Source organism: Hemicordylus capensis, chromosome 3 (assembly GCF_027244095.1).
Source record: "Hemicordylus capensis ecotype Gifberg chromosome 3, rHemCap1.1.pri, whole genome shotgun sequence".
In the NCBI taxonomy this organism is placed as follows: domain Eukaryota; kingdom Metazoa; phylum Chordata; class Lepidosauria; order Squamata; family Cordylidae; genus Hemicordylus; species Hemicordylus capensis.
Window position 1 is genome coordinate 289,485,049 of NC_069659.1, and position 18,703 is coordinate 289,503,751.

The window sequence follows — 18,703 nt, forward strand, 5'->3', positions numbered from 1 at the left end:
CAGAAGGGGACAGAGTAGAACCAGATAAAGAGCAGACAGAAGAATGTGCTAGCTGGTCAAAGAGATCAAATGGCCAAAAGAAAGACAGCATATATCAGGTAAGTGATCCAGCATAAATGTGCTTATAAGGCTCCAAGCCAAGGTGGGTGAGCTGGAGTGTTTGGCTGCTAATGAAATCATAGATACAGGGGCAGAGCCACCATTGAGCAGACGGGTTCAAAGAACCAGGGCTGCTGTCAATCAGGGGCTTCCCCTGGTATGCCAAGCATGCACCCTGTGCCTGATGTCAGATGTAGGGGGCGTGGTGGTGGTGGGGTGTTGGCAGGAGGAACAAGGGCCAATGACTAGCTTCCTCTGCCAGTGCATACCGGTAGATATAGTGGGCATAATTGAAACATGGTGGAACAGTGAGAACCAGTGGGAACTGTTATTCCTGGATATAAACTCTATAGAAAGAATAGGGAGGGGCGAATTTGGGGGTGGAGTAGCACTGTATGTTAAAGAAGGGATAGAATCTAGCAAGCTAGAAAACCTAGGAAGACCAGAGTCCTCCACAGAAACTCTATGGGTGACAATACAAGGCCTGAAGGGCGGGGCGTAGGCAGGGTAGAGGAAACCCATGTTCACCCCTCTCCCCGATGGTCCCTCAGAGTGAGGGAGATAATGAAGAAAATAGGGAGGGGTGGAGCAGGGGGGGCCCTCAGGAGCCGGGGGCGGGTGTTCTTTGAACCCATCCGCTTAATTATAGCTACACCACTGCTGAAAGGAAATGTGCTACTAGGAAAGTGCTATCGCCCTCCTGATCAAAACACCGACAGTGATTGGGAGTTGCAGAAGGAGATCAGGGAGGCATTAAAGAGAGACAGAGCTGCAAATAATGGGTGACTTCAATTACTCACACATAGACTGGGTAAATTCACATTCACGTAATGACAAAGAGGGCAGATTTCTGGGGATGATGGGAGTTGTAGTCCATCAACATCTGGGGACCCAGGGTTCAAAACCCCATGGCCTATTTTAACTGGCAATTGTTCTCCAGGGTAGCAGAGAGGGGTTCCCCCCCCACAGCCCCTTCTGGAGACTGAGCCTGGAATAGCCTGAGCCTGGAATGGCCCTGCTCCAAGTGCCCCCATCCTGAAGTGGGTGGCGACTAGGGAGAGGGCCTCTCCAGTGGCGAAACCACATTTATGGAATAGCCCGCCTGCAAAGCATGTGTTCTGCCAGTGAGCTGTGGCTGCATCCCTAAGTTGTTTGTGGTACCCATCTCTAACAAAACAGTACATGGCCATTTTAAAGTGTTCTTAATTGTGCTCACAGCTGCATATAGGAAAGCTGCAAAACACATGCTTTGATTTTCTAGTTCCACAACCTTCCTCATAGGAAGTCTGCAATTCTAACACAACTGAGAAGGTAATTATCGATTTTTAAAGAAACATTATATATAGCACCATAATCATATATATCAGAAACCTATTCAAATTTCTGGCTTAATTTGTATAAAATGGGCTGGGATAGAGATACAACAAACTGTTGAATATATATTTTCTAAAAAGTTTTAATACCTCTGTTCCAAGGGCAAGCAAGGGATTTACAAGGCTAGGGAAGGTCACCTTCCAAACACAATTTCAAAATACAGGTACATAGTCCTTTTTGGCAATTGGAGATAGCAAACACTTACCAGCATTTAGCATAAATCATGTGATGCTTTAATGAAATAATGCTTTCGAAACCCATTCTATGGATATCATCTAAAGAAAAGGTTATCTTAGGTGGACGACTAAAAGCTAGATCCGAATAGTTAGGGAATGTTTGCAAAAGGCGAATAAATAGCCATGTAGTCAAGTAGTCTGCTTTGAATGTCAATGACGATGGCAACTCATCTATAAGCCTATTCTACAATGTCATTCCCTTGTCCAAAACCTGAAAAGAAAAAGAAAAACATATTGGGCTACATAACAGGTTTGATTGTATCTGATCAGAAAGTGCACTGAAATCAGTTTCAGATTATGCTTCTTAAATTCCTTTTATTTCTGGCTATAAATCTCAATGTCCTTGCCATCACTGTGATGTCCGTAATGGGCAGCGGGGGGGGGGGGGGGGGGTTCACCTGCTTGCTAGTCTCTAAAATGCTGTCTTTTATTTTTCACCCTGTCACATACAGATGAAAAAACACATTCAGAGAGATGACCTGTAAGAAGGCTCTATAGCAATAGGAGTTTTTGATTTACTGAAAGCTTCCACAATGGTAGACAGTGAAAGGAGCAGATCATCCGTTCATGTGAAATCTATGCAAATCAAACACTCAGACTTCACTCTCTACTTCTTTCCCTACCCCTCTGTTGAACTGTCATCTCAACAGTAAGATAACAATTAAAGCAGACAAAGTAAAAAGGGGAGAAAGCAGGAAAAAGTCTACACAGGAGAGATATATTGCCCTGCTAGCATTAGGAAGGTCGGTTATGAACGTGATACCTCTCCTTTGGCTGGTATCAGTCCATGCAACCCTATCATCCACTGCACCCGAGTGACAATAATAGCAACAAATATATGCTACCTCTGTTCTGGGAACTTCTTTATGATTCTGGCTCCTTTTCCAGTATCTCTTCTCATAAGCTTTTCTACCATGCATTTCTACCATAAGCTTTTCTACCAAGTGGGGAATAGTTACTTGCCTGAAGTGGCTTGGGACTATGTTACCTGCAAGAGTACCTTGCTCTATATGTCGTCACCTGGACCTTAAGATAAACAGAGGCCCTGCTCCAAGTGCCCCCACCAAATGAGGTGACGTGGGTGGCAACTAGGGAGGGGGCCTTTCCAGAGGTGACATCACATTTTGGGAATAGCCTCCCCACTGAGGCTTGACTAGCACCATCATTATGCTCTTTTAGACACCAAGTGAAGATCGTTTTGTTCACCCAGGCTTTTAAAATGCTTTGAAAATGTTTGTAAATTGTATCTGTTGGTAGTTTTTGTTTTGTTTGTTTTTATGATACTGTATAATACGACAAATCTTAATATACCGCATTTCAACAAAATTTCCCAGAGCGGTTTAGAAAGAAAGAAAGAAAGAAAGAAAGAAAGAAAGAAAGAAAGAAAGAAAGAAAGAAAGAAAGAAAGAAAGAGGCTCCCTGTCCCCAAAGGATTATATGTTTTAGAACATAAGAACAGCCCTGCCGGATCAGGCCCAAGGCCTATCTAATCCAGCATCCTGTTTCACACATGGCCTACCAGATGCCTCTGGGAAGCACACAGGCAAGATGTGAGGGCATGCCCTCTCTTCTGTGTTGATAGGGATGTGCATGGAACCAGTTTGGCACACCCTTCCTGGAGCACTGAACTGGTTTGGTCTGCCAGCATTCCAGCGGTTCAAAGGGTGGGGGGTTGCTTTAAGGGACAGGGAAGGTGCTGCCTACCTGTCACCCCACCCCACCACTTCCCCCCTGCCATCGTTCTCCAAACAAGTGGGTGTGCTGGGCTGCAGAGTTCCTGCTTGCAGCCCCAATCAGCGTTGCCACACTTATGGCTGATGTGCATGTGCGTGCATGCTGTGTGCATGCATGTCGGCCATGAGCATGGTGACGCTGATTGGGATTGCAAGCAGGAATGCTGCAGCCCAGTGCACCCACATCTTTGGGGAGCACTGGTGGGGGGAAAGCGGCAGGGTGGGGGCTGACAGGTAGGCAGTGCCTTCCCTGTCCCCCCACCTCCCAGGAGTGCATGAACTAGTTTGTGCACATCCCTGCGCTATTGCTCCCCTGCAGCTGGTATTGAGAGGCATCGTGCCTCTGAAGCTGGAGGTTTTATTTTATTGTGTTATGTTGTGAGTCTCCCAGAGAATAATTTGTTATGGGGAGGCCCATAACATTGAGATGATTGGTGATGTTGTCATTGTCATTGTACTTTCTCTGAAATTCCTTTTGTTTGAGAGCATTGCAGGAATGGGGTCATAGTTTAGAAAAATACTCTTCTTGAAATAAATGGCTGGTTCAGATGTCAAACAGAACGGCGGTTAAGTTTGGCTCCATTCAACATCCCTGTGCTCGGGAGCATGCTCTCCTGAACCTCGGATATGACGCCTGTCTGGGCATAGCAGGGGTTCCACATTACATCAGAACCAGCCCACAGTTGATTCATCTGAGTTCAGAGAGTACACCAGAATCACTTGAAAGACAGATGGCAGCTTCTTATGAGCCATTTCCAGCCAGGAATTGGTTATGACCATTTTGGGTCTTATCTTGGGCAGTATCAATGAGCTGAAAAGTATTAATTTTTTGACTTACCTTTTCACCCAGGCTTTTTAATTTAATTGTGGTCTTAAATTGTTAAGTTTTAACTTTTTGTTTTTGTTTTTATGTTGTAAGCTGTCCAGAGACGGATGTTTGGGGTGGCATAAAAATTTGATAAATAAATAAATTTAATTAATGTTAGGATTCATTGTCTTAATATACTACAGTAAAATGCAACCAGATACACTACATATTCAATTAGCATAAGAAACACATTTTAGTGATACTTTTTGCATTAATGAATGGTGTTCTACTAAGACAAGGCAAAGAGTTTGACAAATAAACATCAAGCACAGCTGCTAAAAATAAAACTTACTTTGAAATTTGATATCCCCAAACACGATTCCTTCCACAAATGGTGTGTATAACCCTCATGCAGGTTACCCGGTTATATATAATTTTTCATTATAGCTTCCAACCATGTCTTTGATGTGCTTCTGGGTATAAAAAGTAGATGATCAGCAGCTGATTGGCAAGATGTGCACCAAGACTGAGCTGAGGCAGAGATGTAAGAGCTTTAAAAAACATGTAACATATGCTGTATTCAGTAACCAGTGGATATAAACTACAAGCAGTATAAATAAATGTCTTCCGCTCCTCACTTATTATGGAAACTTAATTTAATGAAACAAATTAACAGCCCTGAAAACGAGGGGCATAATATTCACCATAATTAAACCAAGCCAAACAAAAAATGTAAATAATGTAGTGGAGGATGAAGTTTGCATTGTAATCCCTTTCCATGTGAAATGATGACAAGGCTATTAATCAGAAAGCCAGTCATCTTAGGAGGACTTCACTTTACTGGGAACATTTTAGAGAATAGTGCTTGTCGTCTCAAGAACCTTTGAAAATGAAATTCCTATCATCAGGCAGACGTGAACAGCCATTCAGTCTTCAGGCAGCTTTCAGCTTTATAGACTGGAGTCTTCCATTCTTGTAGAGCCCATAAGGTTAATCCTTACAGAACATCACCATTAGCATATTAAATGTTATGCTAAGGTGTTTGTATCACAGCTGCTTCATATATGGTGTGTGTATGTGAGAGAGAGAGAGAGCGCGAGCAATAAGGGTTGCCTTCCCCAGCCATTTACCTTTGCAGACACCTTAGATTTTGAACTACTAGAATTGCCCATTGGCCTTTGCTTTCCGTGCATTCTTTTATTATTATTTGGATGTTATTCAATTTCCAAACAAATTTAAAAGTCACGTATACAACTAATATCTCATCTGGAAACTACAATTTGACGCAGAATGCAGCAGCTGGACCAGTTTCTGAGACAACCTGAAGAGACCATAGCCCGATTCGCACATTATACTGTACATGTGTTTGTGTGAATGACCATACCTGAGTTCATTTTAAAAGTGAGGCTGGATAAAGGCCCTTCAAATGCATGGTACAGCTAGGAAATGTACTTCTGTACCTGGATTCAACGTTACATGTGAATGACTGTAACTGTGTACAGATCTGTACCTGTGTATACTGTACACTCATTGTGCAAGTGTTGAACATAACATGTGAATAGGCCTTATATAACACAGATTTTAAAAAAACTGCACTGCCTGCTGATATATTTATGAACAAAACATAAAGTACTGGTCATTACCCATAAAGCCTCCAATGGCTTGGATTCAGGGTATTTAAGAGAGCACCTCCTTTGTCATGAACCCTCTTGCCCAGGGGTGCACCTAGGAAATTTGGGTGCCAAGACCGCCCAGCTGTGAGCCCCCCTCTGAATGCAAGGACCACCCTGCATGGCCCCCTGAAACCTCCTTTTGGGGAGGGGCTGATCATGCATTTTAATTACAGTTGCTGCTCATCCAGCCAAACCTCCATGTATTTTTAAAATTATTATTACCACAGCCAAGGTGTGGCTGCTGGGGGGTGGGAGTAGAGCAGTACTTCTCTCCTCTCCCCCCTCTTCCAATGGCATCAGGGGTTGGAGCAGCACTGGGCCCATCCATGGGCAGGCATGCCTCAGAGTTGGCAAAAGACGCTGGCCCCAATCGATGGGCCCAGCATCGCTCCGTCCCCTGATGCCACCAGGGGGAAAGGGGAGAAGGGAGAAGGACTGCTTTGCCCCCCCCCCGGCAGTTACCCCCCAGCTGCAGTAGTAGTAGTAGTAGTAGTAGTAGTAGTAATAATAATAATAATAATAATAATAAATTCAGCCATCCCAGGTCCTTGGGAAAGACTCGATGTCTGGATAGAAACAGCCTATATTCTGCGACGATATCTAGAACAACTGACAATAAAATTCAGCCATCCCAGGTCCTTGGGAAGGACTCGATGTCTGGATAAAACAAACCAGTCAATAACATCTGTCTGACTGTAAACAAGAAATAATAATAAAAAAAACACTGAGGTTGGGCAGGGTGGGTGCGGGGTGGCTGCCGGAGGCCCCCGGCCCTGGCCATTTGGAGCCCCCACCCCAGAACTTCGAGGACCAGACTGGGTCCCCAAGGTCTGGGGGTTAGACTGGGTCCCCAAGGTCTGCTCTTGCCTATTAAGATCACCTGGGGAGGTCAGGTTATGGTTGCCAGTACCAGCTCATTTGAGAACTGAGCCTTCTCTATGGCTGTCCCAGGGCTGTGGAATGTGCTTCCTGTCAAAATAATGTCCTTCTGGCTGGCTTCATAAAGACCCTTAAGATGCACCTGTTTTCTCAGACACTTAGTTAAAGCATGTCAAAACTTGTTTTATTGTTGCTTTTATTCTGTAAAATCATTTTGATTATTTATTTTGTTCTGTTTTCATGATTGCTGTGCTTTAAACCACGTGAACTGCCTAGGGATATACATGTCAGGCAGTTTATAGATGGAGAGCTAGAGAGCTAGAGAGATATCTCAGCCCTCTTCCTTATGTGCTGACAGATGGTTATTTTACTGGTTACAGTCCTGGTGGTTTATAGATGGTGGTGGCAGCAAATGAAGGAGCCCTGGCTAGGCAGAAGTCAAGAGGGCTCAATAGGGAGCAGAATTAATGGGAGCAAGGTTCCAGCTTTGTGAGCCTGTTTTTGGAACATGTTTGGGGATTTGGATTTGAGATCTGATGTTGGCCTCACTCAAGCATTATGAATAGCCCTAGTAACCACACATACACACATTCTTTGGAAAGCACATTTGCCAATTTAGCATGTCAAACGTTGTTCAAGCAAGAATCTTCCGAATGTGGATCCCTAGATGGTGCTATTTACTGCAGTAACATTACAGCACGGTAATATCCAATCATGTGAGCAACTCTTGGTACAGAAACGTTTATTGCATGCAGAGATGCATGAATGAGAGGTTTCGATTCAAATTTTGATTGTGTTTACTGTGAAGGGTAATAGAAGCAGTTGGATTAAAGTAATGAGTTCAGTATAACCCAAGTGGAGAAGTTTATGACACCCACTGTGTGTTCAAATCTACTTAATATCATCAGATTTGTCACAATAATATTATGGACTGCCACGGTTTTTGAGATGAAGCTGTACTAAGAACTCATGCTTTAGTTGGCGACATCAATGGCTCTTAAACACAGTAATTGACAGTCATATAAATGGTTTGGGCCATTCTCAGGGCAGTCATTTTATACAGATCCAAACCTGCTGTGACTGATAATTCAAAGGAGTTCAAAGACCTGGCATTTCAAAAATGAATTTACCCCCCACTCTCACACACACCATTTGTGTCTGTGTGTGTGTGTGTGTGTGTGTGTGTGTGTGTGTGTGTTCCCCCCCCTCCAGAATTGTTTCCAATAGGGGATTGCTCCAGAATTCCTTTTTCTGGGATTGATGTCAATTCCTAGAGACTCTAGATTAATCCTGGAGGCTAACCAGAAGAGGAGCTTGCCTGAGGACTGTTGTAAGATTGATGCATATGGTATGCCCTTGGCCTTACTTACTTATGCACTTGTTCCTGCTTCCTCAAGTGCACTTATGCACTTGAGGAAGCAGGAAGAGAACTGTGCACAATGTGTGGTGGAGGAGGGGGTTGTTGGCAGAAGTGCCGGAGGATGAAGCACAGAACTCCAGGAGGGCCTTGATCGCTCTATCAGGATATTTTGTGGGAGAGGGGAATTTATACCAGAGGCCTGTGGCTACTCTTCTGCACCTTGATCTCTAGGAGTGAATGGAGCAGGATTGTGGCCTATGAGCAGGGACACACCAAAATGATTTGGGCACCCGGAAAGTCTGGATCCCCCAGCCGTGAGGCCCCCCATGCGCACAAGGGCCCCTGTAACCTCCTTTGAGGGGCCCGCCCCACCAAACCTCTAGGTTTTTTTTAAAAAAAAACCCTCCCCCCTTACCGCAGCCAAGGGGTGCCTGCAGGGCTGGGGGAGTGGAGCAGTCCTTCTCCCTTCTCCCCCCGCCCCCAGTGGTGTAGAGACCGGAGGGATGCTGGCCACATCTGTTCAGGCCAGTGACTTTAACAAAATGTGAAGCGCGCCTGTGCTGTTTAGAGATCGTCGCAAGTGGGTGCCTGCGCATTTTTTAAAGACTCTGGCCCGAACTGACGTGGCCAGTGTCCCTCCGGTCTCTCTGCCGCCAGGGGCGGGGGGAGAAGAGAGAAGGACTGCTCTGCTCCCCCCCCCTTGTGGGCACCCCTCGGCCACACTAAGGGGAAAAAAAGTTAAAACAAAACAAAAAACAGAGGTTTGGTGGGGCGGGTGCAGGGTGGCTGCCGAGCCCCCCCCGGGCCATTTGGAAGCCCCCCGACCTTGGAGGACTAGACTAGGTCCCCAAGGTCTGGGGGTTAGTGAGCCTCTGCCTATGAGTTTATCCCAATGTTAAAATATCATCGCAAGTTCAAGTTTTGAGACATTTTCCAGTTAAAAGAGCAAGTGACTGTTGCATGCACTGTTTTTTTCTTTTTCTTTTTTCTGTAATAAAATATTCTGCGCAGAACATCTTCAGAGCACTAAAGAGATGAACAGCAACTACAGTTAAGCAGAGGTGCGCTGCTTCAGTCCCACAGCTACTTCACAGCAGCCTCCACATTAAACTCTTCAGAAGGGCCACAAAGGGCTATTGTTAATATTTGGCTTTTATTCAGGAACCCAAAGCTGAACTGGTGCTTGGGAGAGAAAAAAATTAGCTAGATGAACAGTTGTTGTTTGCACGGAAAGGCAACGTACAATGTTTTATTAGCAGATGGTCTACTTGGAACATGATAAAAACAACAATTTGTTCAACTGTAGGCAGCCTTAGGGAGGTGCAACAAGCACACCAACAGGGCCCTATGGCAGCCCCAGGCCCCACTGCCCTCCTGTCTCCCCTCCGGCGTTTGGAGCAGCTGATAATCCAAGGGCAGCCTTGTGTTTGCCGAGCTCCTCATTGTTCAGCTATTTCCAGCTTATTTCCTTTTTTCCCTGAGAATCATTATAATTGCTTCTTTTCTCCGGGTCCATTAGGGAGATCTCAGATGGCTTAGGGTAATGTTGTATTAATTTATTACTAAATGGTAGTGGGATGGCAGAGGCACTGCATGTTATCTGCATTCATATTAATGGACCTAGAAAAGTACGTTGGATTGTCATTTTCATTAATAAAACATGAAAGTCCAGCTTTTTTTTTTTTTTTTGGCTAGTCAGAAGAAATATCAGATTCCAGAGCAGCACCATGCTTTCCATACCCTGTGCTTGTCTGGAGTATCTTCCTGTCGGAGGAAAGTTGGGGAAAACAAAGCCCAGCCAGCAGCAGATACTGGGTGCATGGCAAAAGCATATTTTATCTTAATGGATAGTTTTATTCAATAGTTTTTAATTTTATTGCTGTGGCTTTTAAAGCATTGCCACCCATCCAAGCTGCCATGATGGGGCAGATTAGAAATATGAATAACCTAATTATTCTAGAATGGCTTTCCATGTTCTTTATTGAGGCCCAAGGCTCATTAAGCTTGACAAGCCATTGGGGCCAGTGTCAGCACAAGACCCCTTCAGTAATTGCTAAGAGCCCAACATGACATAGGATCATAGGAAGACAGGGCTCTGTCTTATACCAAGTCAGACCATTGGTGCATTTAGCTCAGTACTGTCTTTACAGACTGACATCAGCTTCTCCAAGATTGCATGCAGGAGTTTCTCTCAGTCCTATCTTGAAGATGCCAGGGAGGGAACTTGGAACCTTCTGCAATGCATCCAAGCATGCGGGATGCTCTTTCTAGAGTTGCCCCATCCTCTAAGGCAGGGCTGTTAACTTCGGCCCTCCTGCAGATGTTGGCCTACAACTCCCATAATCTCTGGCTACTGGCCACTGGGGATTATGGGAGTTTTAGTCCAAAAATAGCAGGGGGGGGGGAAAGTTCAGTAGGCCTGCTCTAAAGGAATGTCTTACAGTGCTCACACATGTCATCTTCCATTCAAATGCAAACCAGGCTGGACCTTGCTTAGCAAAGGAGACAATTCATGCTTCTACCACAAGACCAGCTCTCCTGGTCTGATGCGGGAGAATACACCACTGAAACCTGTGCAGCTTCCCTCGGGAGGATTGGACGCAACAAGCGACAGACCAGTTGCATGGGCCCCCTACCTTTACCTAGAAATGTGAAGGCCTGGGGGGAAATTCAGGAAAAAATACACAATTCCCCTTGCCCACCCACCCCCGACCAGAGATCGAAACATTTGAAATTTTGGAAGCATTGGCTGACATCCAGACTAATGAAGTGCAGGTGCAGGATTGCTGCACTGGTATTATAGCACAGTGATGGTTTTCAGAATCAACAAGACTTCAAATGCTTAATGTTTGCATTATCATACCTCATAGTTTTATTGAATAGTACTTGGGATTTAAATATAGTGTTTGGGATTTAAATTTTGCTACCTACTATAAGCCTGTGGGGAGAGAGTGGGTTAAAAATGCTAGTAAACATACATTTCCAGTTGCATTTTTGGTATATGTTTGATAATGGTCCATAAAATTAAAACTTATTGTAACTGTTGTTTCAACAATGATTGTCTAAATGGCTGCTTTATGGTTTGTAATAGAATTGCAAAAGTGTTTCTAGGATTGAATGACCCCACTGTTAGGAGTGTTAATGTTAATAGCACATTTTCATTAAGGCTTTTTATTAAAGCTTTTGAACTACTTCAAAAGAAAACAAAAATATTTTTAAATTGTTGACAAAGACCACAGGAGAGCATTGGGCAGGCACACTCATAGTCTTTGGTCTCAGAAATACCAATAATGGATCCTATATGAATTGGTAGCCTGATTAGACAAAAAAGTTTCAAGTTCCATAAAGATCTTCAAGGTTGAAGGGGGAAAATCCAGACATTCCCTGGCTGTGAACCAGAATCCAGATCCAATTCTTACTTTATTGTTTGGACATGTGTATAAGTACAAGGTGGATGGACTCGATTATGACAGCAATGAATGCATCACTGAGAAACCTTAAAGGCCAAGTTGAAGACAGCGCATCAGGGAGAGAATCTATCTATGTGGTCTCTAAGAGTCGACACTGACTTGACAGCACTTAATCAATCAATCAGTCAGTCAATCAATCAATCAATCAGTACAAAAATTCACACACATGATGAATTATAGCTAATAATAATGTATCTTCCAACATTTCACAAATGGGGGACACTCTTAGGTACTTGTAACTAAACTATCCAATTTGCCCTTTAAATCAAAATTAAGCATGTTTATTAAAATGATTAACCTCATAATGGATCCGGTTATACGTATAGAATAGCTGCAAAGCAAACACATTAAGCAATATTTACTGTCTGAAGAGGCAGTTCTAGGGGGAATGGAAGGGAAACAGCACACTACCATTTTGTTTCCATGTGGACACATTTATATGTGCACTAGAGACTGCATCAGCTATACTCAGACATTTCCTGAAGGAAAGAGTGGAAACCTGAAGTTTGTGGCCACCCACCAGCCTTGTGCTGGGGTGGGGGCGCTTTGCCCATACCCGGCCTGGAACTGGCATGGGGCAGGCCTGATTGGCGGAAGCCTCCAAAGGGGGTGGGGCTATATGGCTGTTGTAGCCAGCCCTTGCCTTGGAGGCTCCAGTCTTGCCAGACAGACTCTCCCTCCCTCCCACCCTGGATACAGAATGGATTTTGGGGTGCTCGTCCTTTTGTGGGTGGAGTAGGAATTTTTGCTTCTCACTGGATTGGCATTGTGTGAGCTGTTTTTCGCCTAATCTCTTCTGTTTCCCTTGTTAGTTATTTAGGTCACAATGGGCAGGGGCAGTGCAAGCTTTGTATACCAGTAGATGAGGATCCTTGGGCTATTTAAATCAGGTGGGTGGTTTACTTTCCCTTAGAGTCTTCATGGCTCAAAGGTATGGTTGGCACCCATACTTGCTTCCTGGTTTTCATAACTTCAAAGGCTGTAAGGCTTGTTTTAGTGAAATCCATGAAAAGCCCAGACCCCATGGGGTTGGCAAAGAGGAGCACGAAGCAACATTCACTGCTTCCGGGCTCTGAGCCAGGATGTGTCACTCGAAATTATTCTGAAGGACAAACGTCGACTCCAGCCTTAGTTAGCCCCCACTGCTGGGGGGAGTGGGGGGTGGAGTTTGTTCTTGCTACCATCCAATTACTGATCTGAAATAAAGTTGTGGCCCTTTACCCATCAGAACTAGCTGTATGTCTCTTATTATGTATCATGCCTGGGGCCTGTTGAGGCCATTCCATTTTACTACTACTACTAGGAATATGTATAGACCACTCTTCAACCAAAGTTCTCAAAGCAGTTTACACAGAAAAACACATAATAAATACATAAGACGTTCCCTTGTCTCCAAAGGGCTCACAATCTAAAAAGAAACATAAGGCAGATACCAGCAGCAGCCAATGGAGGGATGCTATCCTGGGGTTGGATAGGGCTGGTTGCTCTCTGCCTGCTAAATATAAGAGAATCACCACTATAAAAGGTGTCTCTTTGCTCAGTTAGCACACTGTGTGTGCACACTGAAGTTTGTTTTTAAATCAACATCTCTCCAAAAGGTAAAATAAGAACAGTGATTTACCAGGGAGAAACTACCAGAACATGGAGACTGTCTGTGTAAACAGAGATAGTTGGAGGAGCTGTAGCTGTCTCCTTTGTGGGTTCTTGAGAAGCAATACAGAAGGCAGGAACTGCTTCTTGTCATCTTCTCCTCTGTACCATTCAATAAAAGAACTAGTCCACAGATATGACATTGAGTCCTAAGGAAAGGTGGACCCCAGGGATCTCCCCTGATAAGCTTATCCTCTTAAGTGTTCTGGGCCAGATTTCAGAATATTTATTCTCATTAATCACCAAAGCCATGATAGTATTTTAAGTAAAATACTAGTGAACATCTGCTTCACTAATTCAGTTTTCCAGTGCTACTTCATTGTTTCCTAAGGCATCTGTGGCAAACTGTATTTGTGCCTAATGCTGATGGAATTCCAAAGACCAGCACGAATGGTAAGTGAATGCATTGCTAACTGTGATTATCTTGGCGTATATGCAGTTCAATTAGTCATTTAAACTGCAGCAACTCTGCAATCTGGTGGATGGCTAGTGATGGGTCAGATGCCATTACTTGTACCTCATTAGCCATTCAGTTTGATATCAAACCAACCCCCCTGGCCTGTTTGAGGGGTTCTAAGGTGTTGGTTATAACCTATAAAGTCCTAAATGGTTTGGGCCCTGGGTATTTAAGAGAACGTCTTCTTCGTCATGAACCCCACCACCTACTGAGATCAGCTGGAGAGGTTCGTCTGCATTTGCCACCAGCTTGTCTGGTGGCCACTCAGGGACGGGCCTTCTCTGCTGCTGCCCCAAGGCTTTGGAATGCGCTCCCTAGTGACATAAGAGCCTCCCCATCTCTGACAGCTTTTTAAAAGTCTTAAAAGACGCATCTGTTCACCCAGGCTTTTAATTAATATTGTTTTAATAGTTTTACTGGTGTATTAAAATATTCTTTTTAAAATTTTAAATTGTTGTAATGTTTTAAACTTTTCATTTTTGTTTTAACTAATGTTTTACTTTCTGTTTTTATTTTGTTGTAAACCGCCCAGAGACGTAGGTTTTGGGCGGTATAAATATATGTTAATAAATAAATAATAAAAATAAAATTCATCATGATTCAAGGTGTTTAGGGTTAAGGGGGGTAAAATTGTGTCAAGGTCACATCTTCATGAGTTTGCTGCTGTTTTCCAGACACATTGCAAACCACTTTGCCACTCACCGGACACCAAGGACCACCCCTGCCTCCCCTTGTTACAACCAAGGTCTCCTCCTCTCCAGACCTATGGGTGCTGCTTCACTCATACTCCTGTGAAGAGAATGCTGTGCACTTGGGGGACTGGCCACTGGATGCAGGTCACTGGATGCGACAAGGTGACGGGGGTGGGGACAGGTCTTGCTTTGTCATGAATGGCTTGCAAGGTAGGGCTGTGCATAAAACCAGGTTGCCCAGTTTGGTTCAAGTCTGGACCGGACTCAGACCAGGCATGTTCGGTTTTGTGCACCCCAAAACACACACAAACATACGGTTTGGTTCAGGGGCTTGTGGTTTTTTTAAAAATTCAGGATGTGCCAAAGACTGCCCAAACTGGGCGATTTGGACATTAATGGAGGCTGGTGGGGGGAGGGGGGACCTCCAGATGCCCCCCTGGCCTCAGAGAAACCCCCCAGAGCGAGTTATTTTTCTAAAGACAATTTACATTTTTAAAACACACACACACACACACACACACCACCTTAGAACCCCTCAAACAGGCCAGGGGGGTTGGTTCGATATCAAACTGAACAGCGGGGGGTTCAGTCTGATATCAAGCTGTTGAACCAAATCAGTTCGATGTCGAACAGGTTCGGAATTGAACCTGTTCGCACATCCCTATTGCAAGGTAGGTTGCAAAGTATCAGTTTTGGAGTAAAATGCATCTCCCAAAGAGTCGGTGACAATGTCAAGGTTTAAAGAAGAACCTGAAGCTATCATTCAAGTTTTGGCAGGAAATGTTGATCCGAAGTGTAAATACTTGGTTAATCTTGGAGCACTACATTCATTTCAGCCCTACTGAAGAGAACTGGGTTTTCCTAACCACTTTGAGGCACCCTATGTGCACTACACCACCACTTGCTCTGGGCCACCCAAGTGGCCCACAAGTAGAATTATGGGGCAGCTGAAATCCCCATTATTCCCTAAGGGAAAAAGCTTAAAGATGCGCAAACCTCAGAAATAATTTAAAAATCACCCCTTCCACCAATTTCTTTGAAATCTGGGTGGTAGCAGGCACGCATTGGAGCACTACCACCTAACATCTTTAAGCTGTCCCTGAAGCCCCTTTTCTGCCTCAAATCTGCACACACCTCAGAAATTCTTTAAATATCACCCCTTTGCCCAGTTTCTTTGAACTTTTTTTGGTAGCTGTCACCCATTGGAGAACTAGTACCACCTGACTCATTTTGGCACTCCTAGGAGGCACCCACAGGCAGAAATGAGCACTATCTGTCCCCATTGTCCCATAGGGTGGATGCAGCACACATCAACAACAGCAGAGCTTTGCAAAGAACAAGGTTTCCAAAGGTCACACACATCCGCTGTGTCCCCCCCCCCATAAATGCAATCAGTCTACATACAACAGTGTGAAACAACAACAATGAAATGCACTTCCCCACACGCCCCCTCCCAATGCAGGAGAACAGCAGCAGCCAGCAACAAGCAAGCAAGTAAGTAAGTGTGATATCACAGATGCAGCAGACAAGGGCAGCAGACTAGGGCCAACAACCGCATCAAATTTGCCCTTCCCTTCCCCCCGCAAACATTTCATCAACAAGCAGCAGACACAGCTACATCTGTGGCACCCGGCCATAAGTGGGTTAAATAAGGATGCAAAGCATTCTGCCAGTGGAACAGCGACGTTTGACCCCCCTCCCACCTACACAAGTAGAAGAGTGATGATTGATGACAACAATTATGGCACACAATTTTTTGGTGCATTTGTTGATATTTCTGCAATGGATTGGAGCCTGTGACACCAGCAGCACAACCTATTGTATATATATGTATATATATATATATATATATATATATATATATATATATATATATATATAGCTAGACTTGGGATTATGTAGGGGGGAAGCTTAGTATACAGTACCTGTGCATGTGTGCTCTGCAAATGGGTTAGGGGATTTAGGGTTAATTTTTGCCATTGCCTCAGAATGCTGCAGTTGGGGGAGGGGGGGTAAATGGGCCCAGTGAGGAGGCTAGAGTGTGTGCCTACTCAGAGCCTGTAGGCTGCTGGGCACTAGGGGACAGATACAAATATAGGCTGCTGGTGGACTGGGGGGGGGGTGGCTGAAGGCTTTCTTTCTTTAAATACGGTAGTTGGGGGTGGGTGGGTGGTAAACTAAATGGGCACAGGGAAGAGGCTAGAGTCTGTGCCTGCCCGCCCACTCAGAGCCTGTAGGCTGCTGGGCAGAGAATACTAATACTGATATGTTATGGGCACAGAGGGCTGGAGGACTTCTGTGTTTTTTTTTTTAATTTTAAAAAATGGGAAAAAATATTTGGAAAGGGGAAAAAGACAGATTTTTAAAAAAATAACTACGCGGCTACACTAGCCTTCTAACCACCTACTAGTACTAGCTAACGGGGACCCCTCCCACAGGCAGAACCCCTGCTTAAACTTTTAAACTAAAAAACATACAACTTTTTAAATTCAATTGCAACCCAAAACCTCCCTCCAAACAGGAAAAAAAAAATACACAATTCCAGAGATGGGTGTGTGTGTTAAATGGCCACTCACTCAGTCTAGGGATTCACCCACATTGGGTCCAGTTGTCCACTTCTGTGGTCTGGTCTCTGAGTCTACTCTATCTTCTTCAGTCTCCTTCTCCAGTCTCCAGATTCAGGCGGGAGGGGGCGGGCTGGGGCAAAAGCCTGGAAAATCGGGGGTGGGGGGTGGGTGGGTGGCCACAAGGGCTCTGGGGCTGGGGGCTGGGGGATGGCACAGACAACAAGCACAGGCAGGCAGTGATTCTCTCAGCAGCAGGAAGGGGATTAAAAAATTATTTTCTTTTCTTGAATCAGCAGCAGGAACAAAAAAGCGATGCTGCAGAGAATCCATTCCAGGCTGGCATGCAGCAGGGGCAGACAGGCAGAGTGGCAAGGCAGACTTGGCTCAGGCTGGCAAGGCAAAAGGCAATAGGCAAAGCAAGGCAAAGCTCTCTCCCTCGCTCTCTCCTGCCATGAGGCAGAAAGGCAGAATGGTGGCTGCTTCCTGCTTAAATCTAATTGAAAATCCCTCCTTGAACTCCACCCCACCCTTGCCCCTTCTTCAACCCTTTTCCTGGCCAATGCGGGGTCAGTCAGCAGTGGCAAGAGCCAAAAGAGCCAATCTGGAACCAGGAGGGAATCCTCAGCAGATCAGCCCATGCTTTCGTTCACCGATCTGAAGCTTGGAAGGGAAGGAAATTCAAAATGACGTCAAAGCACAAAATGGAGACTACACAGAGCTCATCACAAAATGGAGGTATGAAACAACAAAACATTCGGTTCCAAAATCTGGGCGATTTGTTCTGGAGCTGAATCTTGCCAGGCTTGCAGAGGAGTGATTTGTTTTGTATACAAATCGCCCGAAACAGGTAGATTCGGGTACAGATCGTTGTGCACCCAAAACGTTTCGTACATCCCTAATATTTATATACCGCTTTTCATCAAAAGTTTCCAAAGAGAAACATAGAGAAATAGTAAATAAATAAGATGGATCCCTGTCCCCAAAGGGCGCACAAAGTAAAACGAAACGAAACTAAAAAGAAACTTAAGATAGACACCAGAAACAGCCACTGGAGGGATGCTGTGCTGGGGGTAGACAGGGCCAGTTCCTCTTTCCCTGCTAAATATAAGAGAATCACCACATTTTAAAGGTGCCTCTTTGCCCAGTTAGCAAAGTCATTTAAATAGCAAAAGAAAAGAGAAAATGATTCTTCTGTCCCCAAAGGGCTCATAATCTCAGAATAAACACAAGGAAAATATCACCAGGAGGGCTGCTGTGGTGGATTGAACAAGGACAGTTGCCTCCCCACTGCTAAATATAAGAGAGACACCCCTTTAGAATGTTCCCCTTCAAGTAGTTAGCAGAGCTATGGACTAATCTCTTGAACTACTCATTGGAAGCAGTAGTGGTAAAGAAGGAGGTCAGCAAAAAGTGCAAAGGCACACTTAAAAGATTAGGGTTAATGGAGAGAGCCCTCAAAGAGATATAACTGTCTGTGACCTTGTATATTCACTGGGTCCAAACAACAGTTGGGTATAGGCATATCTATGACCTTTTTACTGAAAAGTTCTCTATCATGTTATTGTCCGGTTACGAGCACAGAAGGCTCCTTGCCAGGACTTCTCTGCATTGGGGGATGAACGTCTGCTTCAAGAGTTCTCTTGAAATATATTATTAAAAGCTAGGAAGAAGACAGCTAAATGCACGTCCCCACCGCACCCCCAAC

The 18,703-nt window shown here is 44.6% G+C and overlaps 1 long non-coding RNA gene across 2 annotated transcripts; it reads right to left on the reverse strand.

Annotated features, from left to right (window-relative positions):
- Positions 1-1,537: 1,537 nt before the first annotated feature.
- Positions 1,538-17,893, reverse strand: LOC128349930 (uncharacterized). Of its 2 annotated transcripts, none has more exons than XR_008319070.1 (3): positions 17,008-17,893; positions 4,603-4,801; positions 1,538-1,920 (listed from the first exon to the last, which is right to left on the reverse strand). It is a non-coding gene; the product is annotated as an uncharacterized LOC128349930 (long non-coding RNA). The 2 variants fall into 2 exon arrangements; XR_008319071.1 differs by having other exon boundaries at positions 4,603-4,723; positions 17,008-17,874.
- Between the last annotated feature and the right edge of the window lie 810 nt (positions 17,894-18,703).